The sequence below is a fragment of the Protopterus annectens genome, chromosome 15.part0 (genome assembly GCF_019279795.1).
Source record: "Protopterus annectens isolate FY-2018-M chromosome 15.part0, PAN1.0, whole genome shotgun sequence".
Taxonomy (NCBI): domain Eukaryota; kingdom Metazoa; phylum Chordata; order Ceratodontiformes; family Protopteridae; genus Protopterus; species Protopterus annectens.
In genome coordinates this window covers 338,457,265-338,472,376 of record NC_056749.1, presented here as the reverse complement: position 1 = coordinate 338,472,376, position 15,112 = coordinate 338,457,265, and positions in this window count along the sequence as shown.

The following is a 15,112-nucleotide window of genomic DNA, read 5'->3' as shown; positions in this document are numbered from 1 at the left end:
GCACTATATAGCACAGGTGTTTCAGATATGTTACAATTTAAGAGAATGAAGATACGATGTAGCAAGGAAAAGACATAAGGTGATTATTACAAGCCACCATTTAACAATGTGGATGAGAAAATGTAGAACTTGTTCATACATAATGAAACTACTTTGTGTCTACAGATAAAATCAAAACTTTGCTGCAGGGTTGAATCTTAGGTTAGCTTTAGCACAACAGAAAAAATATTACACACTTTGCTTGGCCTAGACAGATTAGGATCTTTAGGTTATACTTGTAGACTCAAGGAAAATATTCAAGCCATACTTTGCCAAACAGGGTAAGGAAAAGTACAGTAGGATTGGCTTATGTCAAATAAAACAGTTTCATGTCACCTCATTACATTACCATTTTCAAATATCTAACTTTGTGCTTGACTTAAAAGCCATGTTTTTCACAGATGGATGAGAACTTTTATGTTATGCTAGAACCATATTTAAAGAAGGTTCTATCAATACTTGGTGCACATGGATGTTGATTTTACTCTCCATACATGGTACAGCCATAACTAAAATATTACAGGTCATGTTTAATCTAGGCAAACAACGGCTTTAGTCTACAGCTAGGTTCAGCAGATAATCATAGACAGTGTTTCCATGTTTATTTGAAAAGAATGAAGAGATGGAGGTCTTGTTTAGCTATAGGACTGTTCTGCAGCTCTAAGTCAGTTTCCAACAATGAAATATTAATCCAACTGGTATTTTAAATCAGACTACAGTTTGTCTGACGCTGGAGTACACTGTGCTTCAATGTCTGCTGTGTTAGGGATTATTAGGGAATTTAAGGAGATGTGGCTTGTAACACTTGATATTGAAGCTGCTTTTAGGCTGCTGCCAATTAGGTGAGTTGATTGGTCATTGTTGGGATTGTTTATCAACAGAAATTTTTTATTTTGATAATGCCATGTCTATGGGCTGTGCTTTTGCATATTCTTCATTTGAGAAGTTCAGTTCAGTATTGCAGTGGATTTGACAACAGAAGTTGCCCAATCAAAGACAGTTTATTACTTAGATGACTTTTTGTCGGTAGGTGAGTGATGAGAAGCAGCATTAGCAGGTCTTTTGGCTTTTACACCTATGCATACTGAATTGGGTGCATGCCAGTAGCACAGGACAAACTAGAAGGTCCGAGTAAAATGTTGACTTTCTTAGAATTGATAATGGATGCTGCCCAAGGCTTGTTTTGTTTGCCTCAGTACAACTTGAGAAAATTGAAGAGTAAGATTCAAAGAATTTGCAAGAAAGAGAAGATCAGGATTAAGGAGGTGATGGAAATGCTTGGTTTGTTGACTTTTGCTTGTAGAGCAATTTGACTGGGTAGAACTTTTTGCAGGTTGGTTGCCAACTGGTTGTGAGGGAGAACAAAGCAAACACAACTGAGAGAGAGTCACCAAAGTGGTTAAAGAGGATTTGAGTTAATGGTTCTTTTTTCTAGCTAGCTTTAATAGCATCTCCTTTTGGCATGAGTTAGGCTTGTTTACAGATGCTGCTGGAGCACATGGCTTAGGGGCTTACTTTGATGGTGATTCTTTAGAAGCAAGATGGCCAGAGGGGTGGCTAGATAATTGGAAGAAGGATGTTTTATTTTTAGAACGTATGCCAATTTGGGCAGCTTCAGTTGTTTGGAATGAGAGGTTGAAAAATAGAAAGGTGATGTTTTTCTCTGACAAAAAGGTGGTGATGTAAGTTTTGGCCAGAAAGACAACTATGTCTCCTTTAGTTTTGCTGGTTTTGAGAATGTTGGTGTTTCAGAGCTTGCTAATTAGTTTTACTTTTTTTTAGCTGGGTATGTGTTGTGTCAGGTTAATCAGATAGCTGACAGCCTCTCTCAGTTTGTGTTACATGTTTCTGTCTTTGGCACCAGAAACAGAAGTGGAACCAGTAGCACTGACAGTCATAGTGTGGAAACCTTGCAAAGTCCATGGCCAGTTGGTTAAGCCAACATTTTTGGGTGGATTCCATATGGAAAGCATATGCAGTTTTAAAAAAGAATAGGTCCTTTATTTTCCTCGCTGCTGAGTGTTCCTCACCTATCACGTTCTGAACACAGACCCCTACATCTTCTTTGCAGTTTCCACTGGCCACTGTTTAGAACATTGCTTGGCTCTTCTAAAAGAAATGTGGCCTAGCGTTTACCCTGTCCTGCAGCTCATTATTTAACTACAAGCAACCACTTTAAGTACATGTTGATAACCCAGATGACAGCTTTTTAATTTTTGATGGTTAAACTAACTAGGTGATTGTTATCGCAGTGGTAGAGGAACCCAGCAGCCCAGATTATTTTTCCTCTTCGTCTCACGCCTCATCTGTAACTCCATTTCCCTTACCAACTCCATACCTTTTCCAGTTATATTTCTCTTCTCACCCCTTTGCCATAGCTCCTGTGATTTGCTTTCTAGAATCCCGTCCCTATTCCTTGGGTCTGTGTACTGCTGTATAGTATTTGGATGTTAAGGCAGTTACGCTCACCTGTAAAGGGTAGGCTACTAGTTAACCTACTTTATTTTTTGCAGCCATCCTCTTAACTTTTGTACTTTTTTTTTTTTTTTAATTTACTCGCTAAAACCCACTTCTTTAGCTAATATATTCAAACTTTTCATACTGACTAATTGACTTTATTGGCAATTCCTGACCTGGGTGTTTGTCACTATTTCCTGTGTCCAAATCCCACTCATCTACCTATCTTTTGGTTCTTAGTTCTCATAGGTACCTTGGTTTTGTGGGCACAATTTCTAAAAAAAAAATAGGTCCTTTACTTTCCTTGTTGCTGAGCATTCCTCACCGATCACGTTCTGCGCACCGAGTAAGTGTTAACTGATTATATTGATTGGATACGAGGCTATGTACCATTGTTTAGTGTGCAAAATGCTGCTGAAAGTGCACTCTGGACTTTATTGAATGCATTCTTGCATCTGTAACTAATGAATAACAGCTTGAGAGTTGTAGAGATGACCTCTGTGTTTCCATAAGCAGAGTATCGGGCTATATGTCTGCAGTCGCTAGAGTTATTATGCGTAGCTGCACTTCATGAAATTTTTTTTGAGTCACTGCTGCTATATATTGGTACAATTAGCAATTAGATTTGTTTAGTAATATCCTACTGAACTGTACTATTAGCTGTTGTAGTCTACTATCAGGGTGTTATGTCTATGTAAATTTACCAACAAACATTGGCTCTGGTATTTTACTGCTATTTCGCTGCATGACCTGAATTGTATGCTGTAATGGCATTCCTTATTGGGTCATGGTAGTTAACCGATTTTTGGATTAACAATCCACAGATGCAGATAAAATGTTAATTATCTTTTCTTGCATAATAACTGTTTTTCTCTGCTGTTTTCACTTGTGTAGATACTTGTAGCAGTTAGCAGTCAGGTATTTGATTTTTAGTTAAAAAATGTGTAGCGTACAGTTAATTTCCCAAGCCTAGGTATATCAGATATTGGCCAATCTGAAATTGTCTTAGATGTAGTACTGTTTCACTCTCCCACTGCTTCACCTACTTTTGTTTGCGTATTTCGTCTTTTCCCAGTTAGGGGTAGCCACAGCGGAACTCCAGTCCACTAATGATTGGCAGGTGATTTTTACGTACCGGTTTGCCAGGCCTGATGCACAACCTTCAACGAAGGTACGGCCATTCACACATGTCTCCACACAGAAGACGCTCTAGCTGAGAATCGAACCGGACAGTGTCTTACTGTGAGGCGACAACGCTACTGCAGCACCACCACAGCGGGTTTTTAAACCCTCCTTTTTTTCTTTATAGATCCTACATCTTCCTTGCAGTTTCTACTGGCCACTTTTTAAAACATTGCTTGGACCTGCAAAAAGAATTGTGTCCTGGCATTTATTGTGTCCAGTGACTCACTATTTAACTACAAGCAACCACTTCAAGTACGTGTAAATAACCCAGATGACAACTCTTTCATTTTTAAAGGTTAAACTCATTAGGTGATTATCTCAATGATAGAGGAACCCAGCAGCCCAAATTATTTTTCCTCTTTGTCCCACGCCTCATCTGTGACTCCATTTCCCTTACCACTACATACTTTCTCAGTTATATTTCTCTTCTTACCCCCTTGCCATAGCTCCTGTGTTTTGCTTCCTAGTACTCTGTCCCTTTTCCTTATTCCTTGGGTCTGTGTACTGCTGTATAGTATTTGTATGTTAAGGTAGTTATGGCTCACCTGTAAAGGGGAGGCTAATAGTTACCTTTCTGCTTTATTTTTTGTAGCCTGCCTCTTAACTACTGTACTTTTTTTTCTCTTTTTAATTTACTCTCTAAACCCCACTTATTTAGCTAATATAGTCAAACTTTTTATACTGACTGATTGACTTTATTGGCGATTCACGACCTGGGTGTGTAGGCCCCGCTCCGTTCACCCTTGCAACGCTCAGGCTCACTTTGCTGCCCGACCCTGCCCCCAAATCCCACCCACACATTTATCTTTACACCTAGTCACACCTATCACCTCATTACCCAATTACAAACACCTACCCACATCATCCAATTATCCTCCTTAACCACTCCCACAGTTAAAATTAATCTGCCACTCTCTCCCTGTTATGAATCCACCAACTATTACTCTGAAACACTACACTTAACTAAGACTACAATCCATACAAAGCTTATTAACATGCTAATAATACATATTGCTTCTCTAACTATACTATCAACCATTTCTCTTCTCACCATTCCCACCTACACATAACTTCACATCATGCAGCTACTGCTGCTTTTTACTATAAATAACATTCAATCTCATTTCTCAATCTCCACCTCTATCCTCACCCTATCACCCACCAACTACTCATACTTTAAAATATTACCTCACCCCAACTACCCCAAACTCTCCCTAAAATTCAATAGACAAAGTACAGAACTCTTGCAGTCCATTTTCTATATTGCCTCTAAATTATCCCACAGTGGGGATGTTCATCCTAACCCAGGTCCAACAACTCCTCCAAACATTCCCCTCCTTCAAATTCCCCATCTCCTCAATAGCTTAAATCAACTCCCTAAGAAAACATCTGATCTACTGTTTCTAAATATGAACTGTAGCAGTATCTCCAACCAAATCCATGACCTACATTACTGTCTCTCACTATACTTGCCAGACATAGTGGTTACAACTGAGACTTGGCTAAAGCCACACATCAGTGACAATGAAATTATTTCTCCAGGATACAGTATATTAAGGAAGGAAAGAAAGGATAAAAAAGGAGGTGGCATTGCTAATACTATTCAAGTACCACCTCTCAGTGCAGGCATTAAGCATAAAATACCCCTCTGTTAACAATGCAGAGATATTGTTCACTCAACTGAAACTCAACTCCAAAAAACTAAAAAACATAATTGGATGCTATATACCCCCTGGCAACAATATATCCACTCTAGCAAACATACTCCATTGGTCGTGTTTATCTCTCCAAAAAGAAAACATCATTCTGGGAGATTTTAATATTGATTGACTATCCTGTAACTCTCCCATCCCAACAAATCACATTAACCTCCATGGCTTTACCCAAGCCATCCAAACACCAACAAGAATTGACAAGGCAACTAACAGGGAATCAGTCCTTGACTGTATTCAAACTAATAAACCAGGCCACCCCTCTCTTGCAGAATGCTTCCCCAATGGTCTAAGTGACCATCTAACAACCTTCATTCTACAACAGTGTAATCATAATCCCAAAGGCACTGTCTACCAGTTCATTAGAAGTAAAAAGAACTTTAACCCCCATCAGTTTCACCATAGAACTGAAACCCCCATCAGGTCCACCATAGAACTGAAACATTGCAACTGGGCACCCTTGAAATACCTAGAATTAAATGAGGCAGTTACTTACTTTAATACCACCTTTTTAAATGTATTAAATCTTCATTCCCCTCCCAGAACCAAAAGAACCAGATCCAATCCCACTCCATGGCTTACTAAAGAAACCAAATTTCTCCTCAATGCCAGAGATAAAGCTTGGGATCACTGGAATACTGCTAAGTCTTCAGCTACAAAACAAAAATATCAGGAGCTTAGGAATAAAGCTAAGAAACTAGTAAAACTTGACCAGATTAATTACTACTCCAGCCTTCAAATCAAGCACCAAAATCATCCTCAAAAGGTTTGTGCAGCCATTTACAAATTACTACTACCAGGCAAAACTGGTACTCCCTCACCCACCCTAGTTAATAACTCAGACAGCATTGTCACGCAATTTAACAAATTCTTTACTGAGACAATACTGACCCTAACCAACCAACAGAAAAATCAACACGCACACCCATCCTCTGAAGCCACCACTACTCACACAAAGAATAGCTCCTTCCAATTCCAGCCTGTCTCTATAGATAGGATAAAAATTACCTAAAAAAACTAAAGTCCACTACTCTGGCTGCTGACAAATTACCAGGGGAATTCCTAAAAACTGCTGCTGCTGCTGCAGTGGCCTACCCTATAGCTATACTAATTAATAGATCCCTTTCAGAAATCATTGTCCCCAAAATTTGGAAAATATCTAACATAATCCCCCTGCATAAAGGAGGTAACTCCACAGAACTCACAACTACCAACCTATAGCAATTATATCCCCTGAAGCAAAAATCTTTGAAAAGTGCGTACACTTCCAAATGATAGACTACTTGCACACACACAAACTCCTGTCAAACACTCAGCACGGCTTCTGACCCTTCCATAGTAACAATGCTGCCTCTTATCCTTCTCCAATACACTAAACTCTCATAGAAACAATGGTGAATTTGTTTCTGCCACCTTTCTTGACCTGTTGATGGCCTTTGCTATGGTTAGACATGACATTCTTATCAAAGAACTAACCAAATTAGCACTCTCCCAACCCTTCGTAGCCTGGTTCCAAAGCTATCTAGTCAGCCATCAGCAAGCTGTTCTGTGGAAACAAGAACTCTCCCCCCTTCTTTCAGTCACTCTTGGTGTTCCCCAGGGTTCCATCTTAGGCCAGCTGCTGTTCACCCTCTATACGAATAAGCTCCATTCTGCCACTCCCAAGGCATCTGTCATTCAATACGCAGATGATTCAGTGTTAATTTGTGCAGCTTCCTCACTACATGAACTTCACACATTAACTCAAGTGTCTTTCCTTTCTATTGAAACATGGCTATCCATTTTCCAACTTATTCTAAATCCTGCTAAAACCAAACTTCTGCTTTTTAAACCTACTAGGTCCACGTCATCAACTACCACCTTTAATATCATGTCCAGTAACAAAACTACTCTCTCTCCCACAGACCACACCAAACTCCTGGGAATAGAGATTGATAATCTAAAATTTGCTATTCACATTTCCCAGACAATCCAACAAACAAAAGCTACCATAGCCCACACGCATCTTATTTCTTCTCTCTTCTATGCCTCACCTATTTTTACCAGCCTTAGAAAGGCAGTCCTAGCTAAGCTACAACAAAATCACTAGATTCGCCTCTGACTCCCCATTTAGATCTCACCACTGCTCATCCTTGAGGCAGCTCAATTGGCTGGAACTTCCTCAACTCTTGCAGTATAATCAACTCTCTCTGGCCTATATAATTCTGTATCAACCAGAAAAAAACCTGCATTATAAATCCGACTTCACCTCCACACCAATAACAGGACTCTTCGCTCCAGTAACAAAGTTATTCTTACAGTAACTAAGTCTAATAATGCAGCAGGGGATTCCCTATTCTCTAAGTATGTATCTAAAATCTAGAATACTCTAGCCAGTCACATAACTAGTATAGCTTCCTTCACAAAGTTTAAAAAATCATTAAAAATACATCTCATTAATAACTGGATATGGTCTTGCACTACACCAGGTTAGACCCTCCGCTGTGTTAGACCTCCACCATTATTTTCTCACCCATCAAGATGTATGGATAAGTCTAGGTTCTAAGATTAAATATAAACATACAATATAATAAAAATGTATTTATGTTCTGATCTAGACACTAATAATCTTTATGAAGCTGATGTTTTACACATCTCTCCAACAATGAAGTTGAAGTTTTTTTTTTTTTAGACTAAAGAATCTAGTACTATTGTATCATTACTCTGTTTTACTAATTATGTCTACTATGTCTGTTCATACTACTTGATTTAGAATTCACTGCATTTTGAATATAATTTTTCTTTGCAAAGTTTGCATTATTCTATAGTACATGTTATTGTTGTATTAGGAGCTTGTCTCCCCGGGCCTGCACTGAAAATGGACCTGTGTCTATTGGACTATCCTGGTTAACAAAAGTAAAATAAATAAATAAAAATAAATAATTTGGCCTTAGCTTCATTTTCATCATTTGTTGGTCATTTGCCATGGGGGGTGATCAGTGGTTTTGGTGATGCGATATGTAGTACATAGATTGTGTCAGTGTGAGGTGGCCAGATTAATCAAGGTCCACTTGGCTGCACTTGTGTAGCAGCTGGGCTGGAGGTTTTGAAGAGGTGATGAAAGCTTGTGATCAGGATGTTGAAAGGATGAGAGAGGATCATTGGCCAGAAATACAATTGTTGTTTTCAATTGATGACACAGATTATTAAATTGCTTTTGAGAGTTCTGTCCCTAGTGCCAGGGATTTTGTTGGTATACATTATTTGGGCAGCATTGGTGGTGTTTATTTATATGGGGGCTTTAGAGTAGGGAAATTGTCAGGATTCCTATTGTAGAAGAAGGTATATATGATGGAATCAGCTGTATTGATTTGGTTACAGCACTCAAAGATGGATCAGGAAGGAAAAGGACATCAGGGAGTACTCCTTAAAAATACAATGTTGTGTCCAATAGGATGGAGAAAACAGTAACAGCGTCTGTGTGCAGGAGTAAGTGATTTTGTGTTTTGGCCAGCTAATGGTAAAGTTTGTTAAAATGGTGAGGAGGGCTTTGGACAGTCAAGGTATAGCAGGGGACAGATTTTCTGCATGTTTATTTCAGGATGGGAGAGCATCTGATTTAGCAGAAGAGAGCATATCAGCTCAAATCAAAAGAGTAAGGCAGTGGTCATCTAGTGCCTTTTTAGGTTATGCAAGATAATGGATGGTGTGTAGTAGGTTAATTATGTTTTTGTTTTGCAGGTGGAAATATTGTCATTCTGGGCCATTTATTTGTTTCTTGGGCAGCAAAATGAGCAGTAATTAGACCTGGAGGAAGCATAATGGGTTTACCAGGAGGCAGGTGCAATGTATCGTGACATGAATTTAGAGGATCGCTATGGTAACGGTTCTCAAATAAGCTTGATTTGCTATAGACAGCATTACGGATCCCCCACATTTTAGTAATTCACTTAGGATGTAATGACCTGGGATGGTCCCTAAAAGGAGGCTGTTTTCATGGATAGTTTTATGACTTGGTGAGGCTAAGACAGAAATGTCCATGAATGATGATAACGTGGTCAGAGATCGTACCACGGTTGGTTTGGACAGAGTGTTTTGTCAATCACTGAGTTGCCAGAGCATTAGGTGGTTTAGGTTTGTTTTTGGCTGGTCGTAGGGATTTTGATAGCAGGCATCCAAACAGATAATGGAAAGATGATGTCCATTCAAGTGAGAGAGGATTTGTTTAGCATGCATATTGCCTTATTTTTGCAGGATCTGGTAAAGGTTTTGTGAGAGTAGGGGGGAACAGTCTGCAGTAAGAGTCTGGTGGGTGGAGTAAGAGGGGTTCAGCTTGATTCCTCCTCTTTCCCCCCTTTTTACTTACTGTGGTAGATTTGGATAGGTCAGTTGTGAGGTGAGTGTTGGTACGCTGCCTAAGTTAAGGATGGTCAAAGTGAGTGGAGGAATGTAATACTGCTTGTATTCAAGGACAATTGATGGTGAGTGTTTCCAGCTTTGCCTTCAAAATGTTATTTGCAGTTTTGTGATTTTCTTGCTGTATTTCTTGTTTAATTATTAATAATTATTTACTGTTTTAGTTATATACTGTGTGTGCAATGTTCATATTAATAAACTGTCAGCAGTGGCATATTTGTTGTGTTTCATGTTATGCATTGTGCTTGGACAAATATATTTGTTCAATTGTTCATTCAATTGTGCATTTTTGCTATACCTTTATTGCATCTTTTATGAGCATATAGTACTTTTCAGGTTGCTTGCTATCATAATTTAGTTGCAATGGAAAAGGATCTTGAGATCCAGTTTGCCAAGCATAAAAAATATTGTATTTACCAATGTCATGTGTTGGGTTTTAGGATATGTACTGGAACCAAATTGCAATAATGGCTAAATATGTGCATCCACTAAGTGAACAGGTATGACAAGTCTACATATACAAAGAAGAGAAAGTATGAAGCAGTAAAGAAATGCAAATTAAGATGATAATTCCTTTGCAAATTCAAACTTTTCTGCTACATAAAATTTATGGCCGTATACTTTTTATCTGTTGAATGAATTTTTACCATTCCTACTTATGGTAGAGATTAACTGCACTGGTTAGTACTGGTAGGTACTGAGGAGCATATTGTATTCTGTAGTCAATGCTTGTTGCTACTGTGTTTACATAGTACTTCAAGAACTGCTGCTAAGTTATGGAAGAACAACATTTGACAGTTTATATGTATAAAATAATGGAAATATTACTGCATTGTAATTCATTTTTCACTGTGGAAACATTGTGTTATTGTTTAATTTCACAAATATGAATTGACCCGACTTTTTTGAAATAACGTAATCCCACTGATCAATTGCTTATTGTATGATAGTAGTAGATCTGGTGAATCACAAACTATTCTTTTCATGAATAATAACTATCTACCCAGTAACATCAAACTGAGTTTGGCATTAACAGATTAATTGTTTGTTTGCAGGAGGTTCAGACCACTGTATCATTCATTCATTGTTTGATTTCTGGAATTGAAAAGAAATAGCTAACATGCATGCATCATTAATATTCCCTTTATTTTTCATGATTACAAGTATCATGCAAGAGACTGTGCACATGTTGTAAGAGTTGGCTTCTTGCATTAAAACACAGAGTCTTCTGAAAGGCTGAACTCTACTTATTCAGTCATGTTTTAATAAGTTTACTAAAAGTAATATAAGTCTTGCACACCTTCTGCTCCAGCTTCTCTTTCTATACTTATGTACTGAATATCTGCATGTTACCAATGTAGTCTGGTCAGACCATCTAAGCTGTCAGTAAAATAAACTGATCACCCAATACGAAATACATCAAATGTTCAAATAAGACTGTCTACACTACATGCTTAATTCTGCTTTTACAAATTTTATTGGCTCACAGGTAAGTATTAGGCTATCTGCCCTTGAAAGACATTTTGCCTAGCTAATTTCTCATTTTTTACTCAAAATAACCTATCCCATTTGGTTATAGACTGACTTTAATAAAGCCAAACAGTTGCAGAACAAAGCTTAGTCCATAAACCCAATGCTAAATAGAATATAATATAAACCAAGGAACGCTGATACTGAACAATTGTTTAATAAAACAGAGCTTTCAGGTCAAACTAACCCTTCATCAGTGTATAAAAGCACTAGCACATACTAACCATATTTATATCATTAAAAATCACACAGCCATTAATTATTCAATTAAACAATTAACATCCTGTTTAAAAAACAATGATCAAAATTTAAAACCATATTTAAAACACATATGTTTGTCTTAATACAGGTTTTAAATACAGGTTTTAAAGAAACAGTTTGATTTAAACTCTGTGATACATCTGCACAAAGATGTATTATCCATTGATGCTCCTTCATTTCAAGTTTGTTATATAGGTCTCTATCCCGCACATATTTATATACTCTATCACTCTAAAGGAAATGTATATACATTACCATACTCACTAATATGTTTAGCTAGAGAGTTGGTATCAACTTTTCTCCTGATTTCTGAATGGTGCACAGTTATTCTTTCATTCAGTTCTCTAGTTGATTTCCCAATATATAATGCCTGACATCTGTTACAAGTAGCCAAATATATTATATTCGTTGCAACACGTGGCTGAACTTGAAAATACATAATTCTTTTTCGTTATCGTGTGTTGAAAAATTTTAGTATCAGCTACTTCTGAAATAAGAAAAATGACTAATAATAATTGGTGTACACTAACATCTTTACCAGAATTATGTCCAATAATTGGTATGGTACCTAAGTTTTCATATAGAAATTGTCAGAATTTAAAACAGAAGCTATGCTATAAGGACATGAATGTGAAGAATGCTAAAGCAGCCATAAGTAAACCAAGTACCCTTCCTTGCTACACTTGTAGTTGCTGTGATGTCATTAATAAAAATAACATTTTTCACCACCCAATAACAAAAAAGAATTATGTATTTTCAAGTTCAGCAACATGTGTTACAACAAATATAATAATATAATATATTTGGCTACTTGTAACAGATATGAGGCGTTTTATGTTGGGAAATCAACTAGAAAACTGAAGGAAAGAATAACTGAGCACCATTCAGAAATCAGGAGAAAAGTTGATACCAACTCTCTAGCTAAACCTATTAGTCAGTATGGTAATGTACATACATTTTCCTTTAGAGTGACAGAGTATATAAAAATGTTTGGGGTGGGGGGTAATGTAGTAGCCAGACAAAATCCATGCAGAGATGTGGAGGAATATAAGCTATTCAGTGACAGAAAGATAGGATAGATCTCAAGACCCAGCATCTGTGAGGGAGAGATCCTGTCACTCAGCCCCCAATTTGCACATTTTTTGAAAAACAGTTGCTGAGCAAGATAAGGCACAGGAAACACATGGGAAACTGTGAACTATTGTATCTACTAAAATTAATGTTTTGCTAGTAGGCATGCTGGCACACAGACAAACTACATTACATTCTCTTTGATAAAGCTTTAACATGAAACACTGATGACACAGTGCTCAAGCACAGACACACACACAGACAGACACACTGATACATACTTGTGTTGCACTGCTTTGTTTAACATACTTAAATGTAACTCCCTGAACCCAATGACAAGTAGGACGAGGACAGACACAAGATGTACGTAGTCTGAATTGTTATTGTGTTTTGCTATCTAACCATGAATTTTAATTATCCATTTAACACATGATCTTTAAAATCCACAAAACATTAGAAGCTATATAGTAAGAAACACCTCTATTGCATGTCTGAGTAGTCTGTTATGTGTTTTTTTTTTTTTTTTTTTGCATTTCTTGGCTGGAAAAGTTGGACTTTACTTATTCACCCATTTTCAGAGCAGGCCTGGAAGGAAAAAATCCACAAATTACAGGCAGATTCGAGAAATTACAAGATCAAAACAAACATTCACAGTAGCAATAACAGTTGATTAAGATAGCAAAGTAAACAAATTATAGAGGCATTTTGAGAAAATTACGAAATCCAAACACAGACTTAAAGAAATAAAAACAGTCAATTAACTTAGTGAAAAACAGGATTACATAGTTTTGAGAAAAACATTCTTCAGTCTTGATGCTAAATAGCTTTCACTGCTTTCAGATACTATATTGTTATTTTCTTCACAATTAATAATGTTGCTTATATGCATATCAGATATTTACAGTACACAACAGATTATGCAAAATTGCAAACTCATATTTACAGTATTTACATTTATTTTCCTGTGTTGGTGTAAAAACAGGTTCTGACCACCTAAAATAATTTCCATGCTTATTAGAAGGCCTTCTACAGTCTGTTGTGGAAAGGAAACATAATTTACAGTTCGGTAGACAAAATGCTGAGCCTCTGAAAAATGTTTACAAATAAATATATTTATGGTTACTTTTATCTATAACACTGGTGTCCCAGCCAAAACTGGGTTTCTGCCTTTTGTCCATTGCTTACCAAGAAAGGATTTTCCTTCCTACAACCTTTAATAGAACAAAGTGAGTATTGGAACTAATGTTTTTAATTATATCATTATTAATCACTGTTATTTTAAATTGTTTTTAAGATGCATATGATCACTTGTACAGTGCCAGTAATACTGATAGTTCTGAGGCGATATCAGAATATTATATATGTTAAGTAGTTCATGGTCTGGCTAAAACATATAATTAATTGGTATATCCTGTACATGGAAACCTGCTTACTTTCTGTCATACTTGAAACACTGCAAACAGTTTCCTTTTAAAATCTTTCAATATCAAAAACAGTAACTTTCTTTAATCATGTCTGGAGGCCTGTCCTCTTCCATGGTATGTTAACATAATGTGAATTGCACAGTACTTCATAAATTGTTGTGCAATATTTATTTGCCTCTTTATGTAGAGCTTTTCACCCTAGACTTGTTGAAAATTAGCTTTACCCAGATGGATATTCCAGTCAGGAATTGAATAAGCAGTCGCATAGCAATCGTACTAACTCTGTAGAGAGTTTGTTTCTTTGCTGATTCTCTGTTATTTTGCTGATTATATAATTCATTCATTCATTCTGCCATACCTAGTAGTAGAAAATAACATCTTATTGAAATGTAATCAATTGTTAATTACTAATTCCCCCAGTAATGAACACCATTGCCTAACTCTCACAAAAGCTAAATGGCTTCCTGTACACCTGCAAACCTCCTATTAGGATCACTAATTCACAAAGCCCTTTCTCATGATGCATTGTTCCCTCTCACTCACAAACGTTTTACCAAAACCTCCACATACTATCTCAACCCACCCTAACAACTCCAAAAAGTAAACTCTATTGCACTGGCCATGCATTCTCCATCCTAACACCTATATTATGGGGCTCCGTTGCTCTTTAAATCTGAGATGTCCAAAAACAGTCAGACTTTTCAAAGCAGGCCAAGGAACACCTCCTCTCACAAGCAAAGTGCAGCTGCACTCACGCAAGTCCTGTTATATGAACACTGCAGCTCTCTGTCAAACATGCCTTTATCCTTGTTTCATCCTTCCTTACATCATCCTGTTTACCTGCTGCCTCTCATTCAGCCTGCTTCTTCTCTTTGCATCTCTCTCACCCTTCTTCTTTCTACTCCTCTTCCTCTGCATGCAGCTCTGTGTAACGATAGGCTGCTATTCCTGAAGCATAGGCCATCTCCATCATTACAGCTACATCTTTTCCAGAAAGCTCTGCTAAGCATAATTCCATTTTCTATCCATGTTTTGACA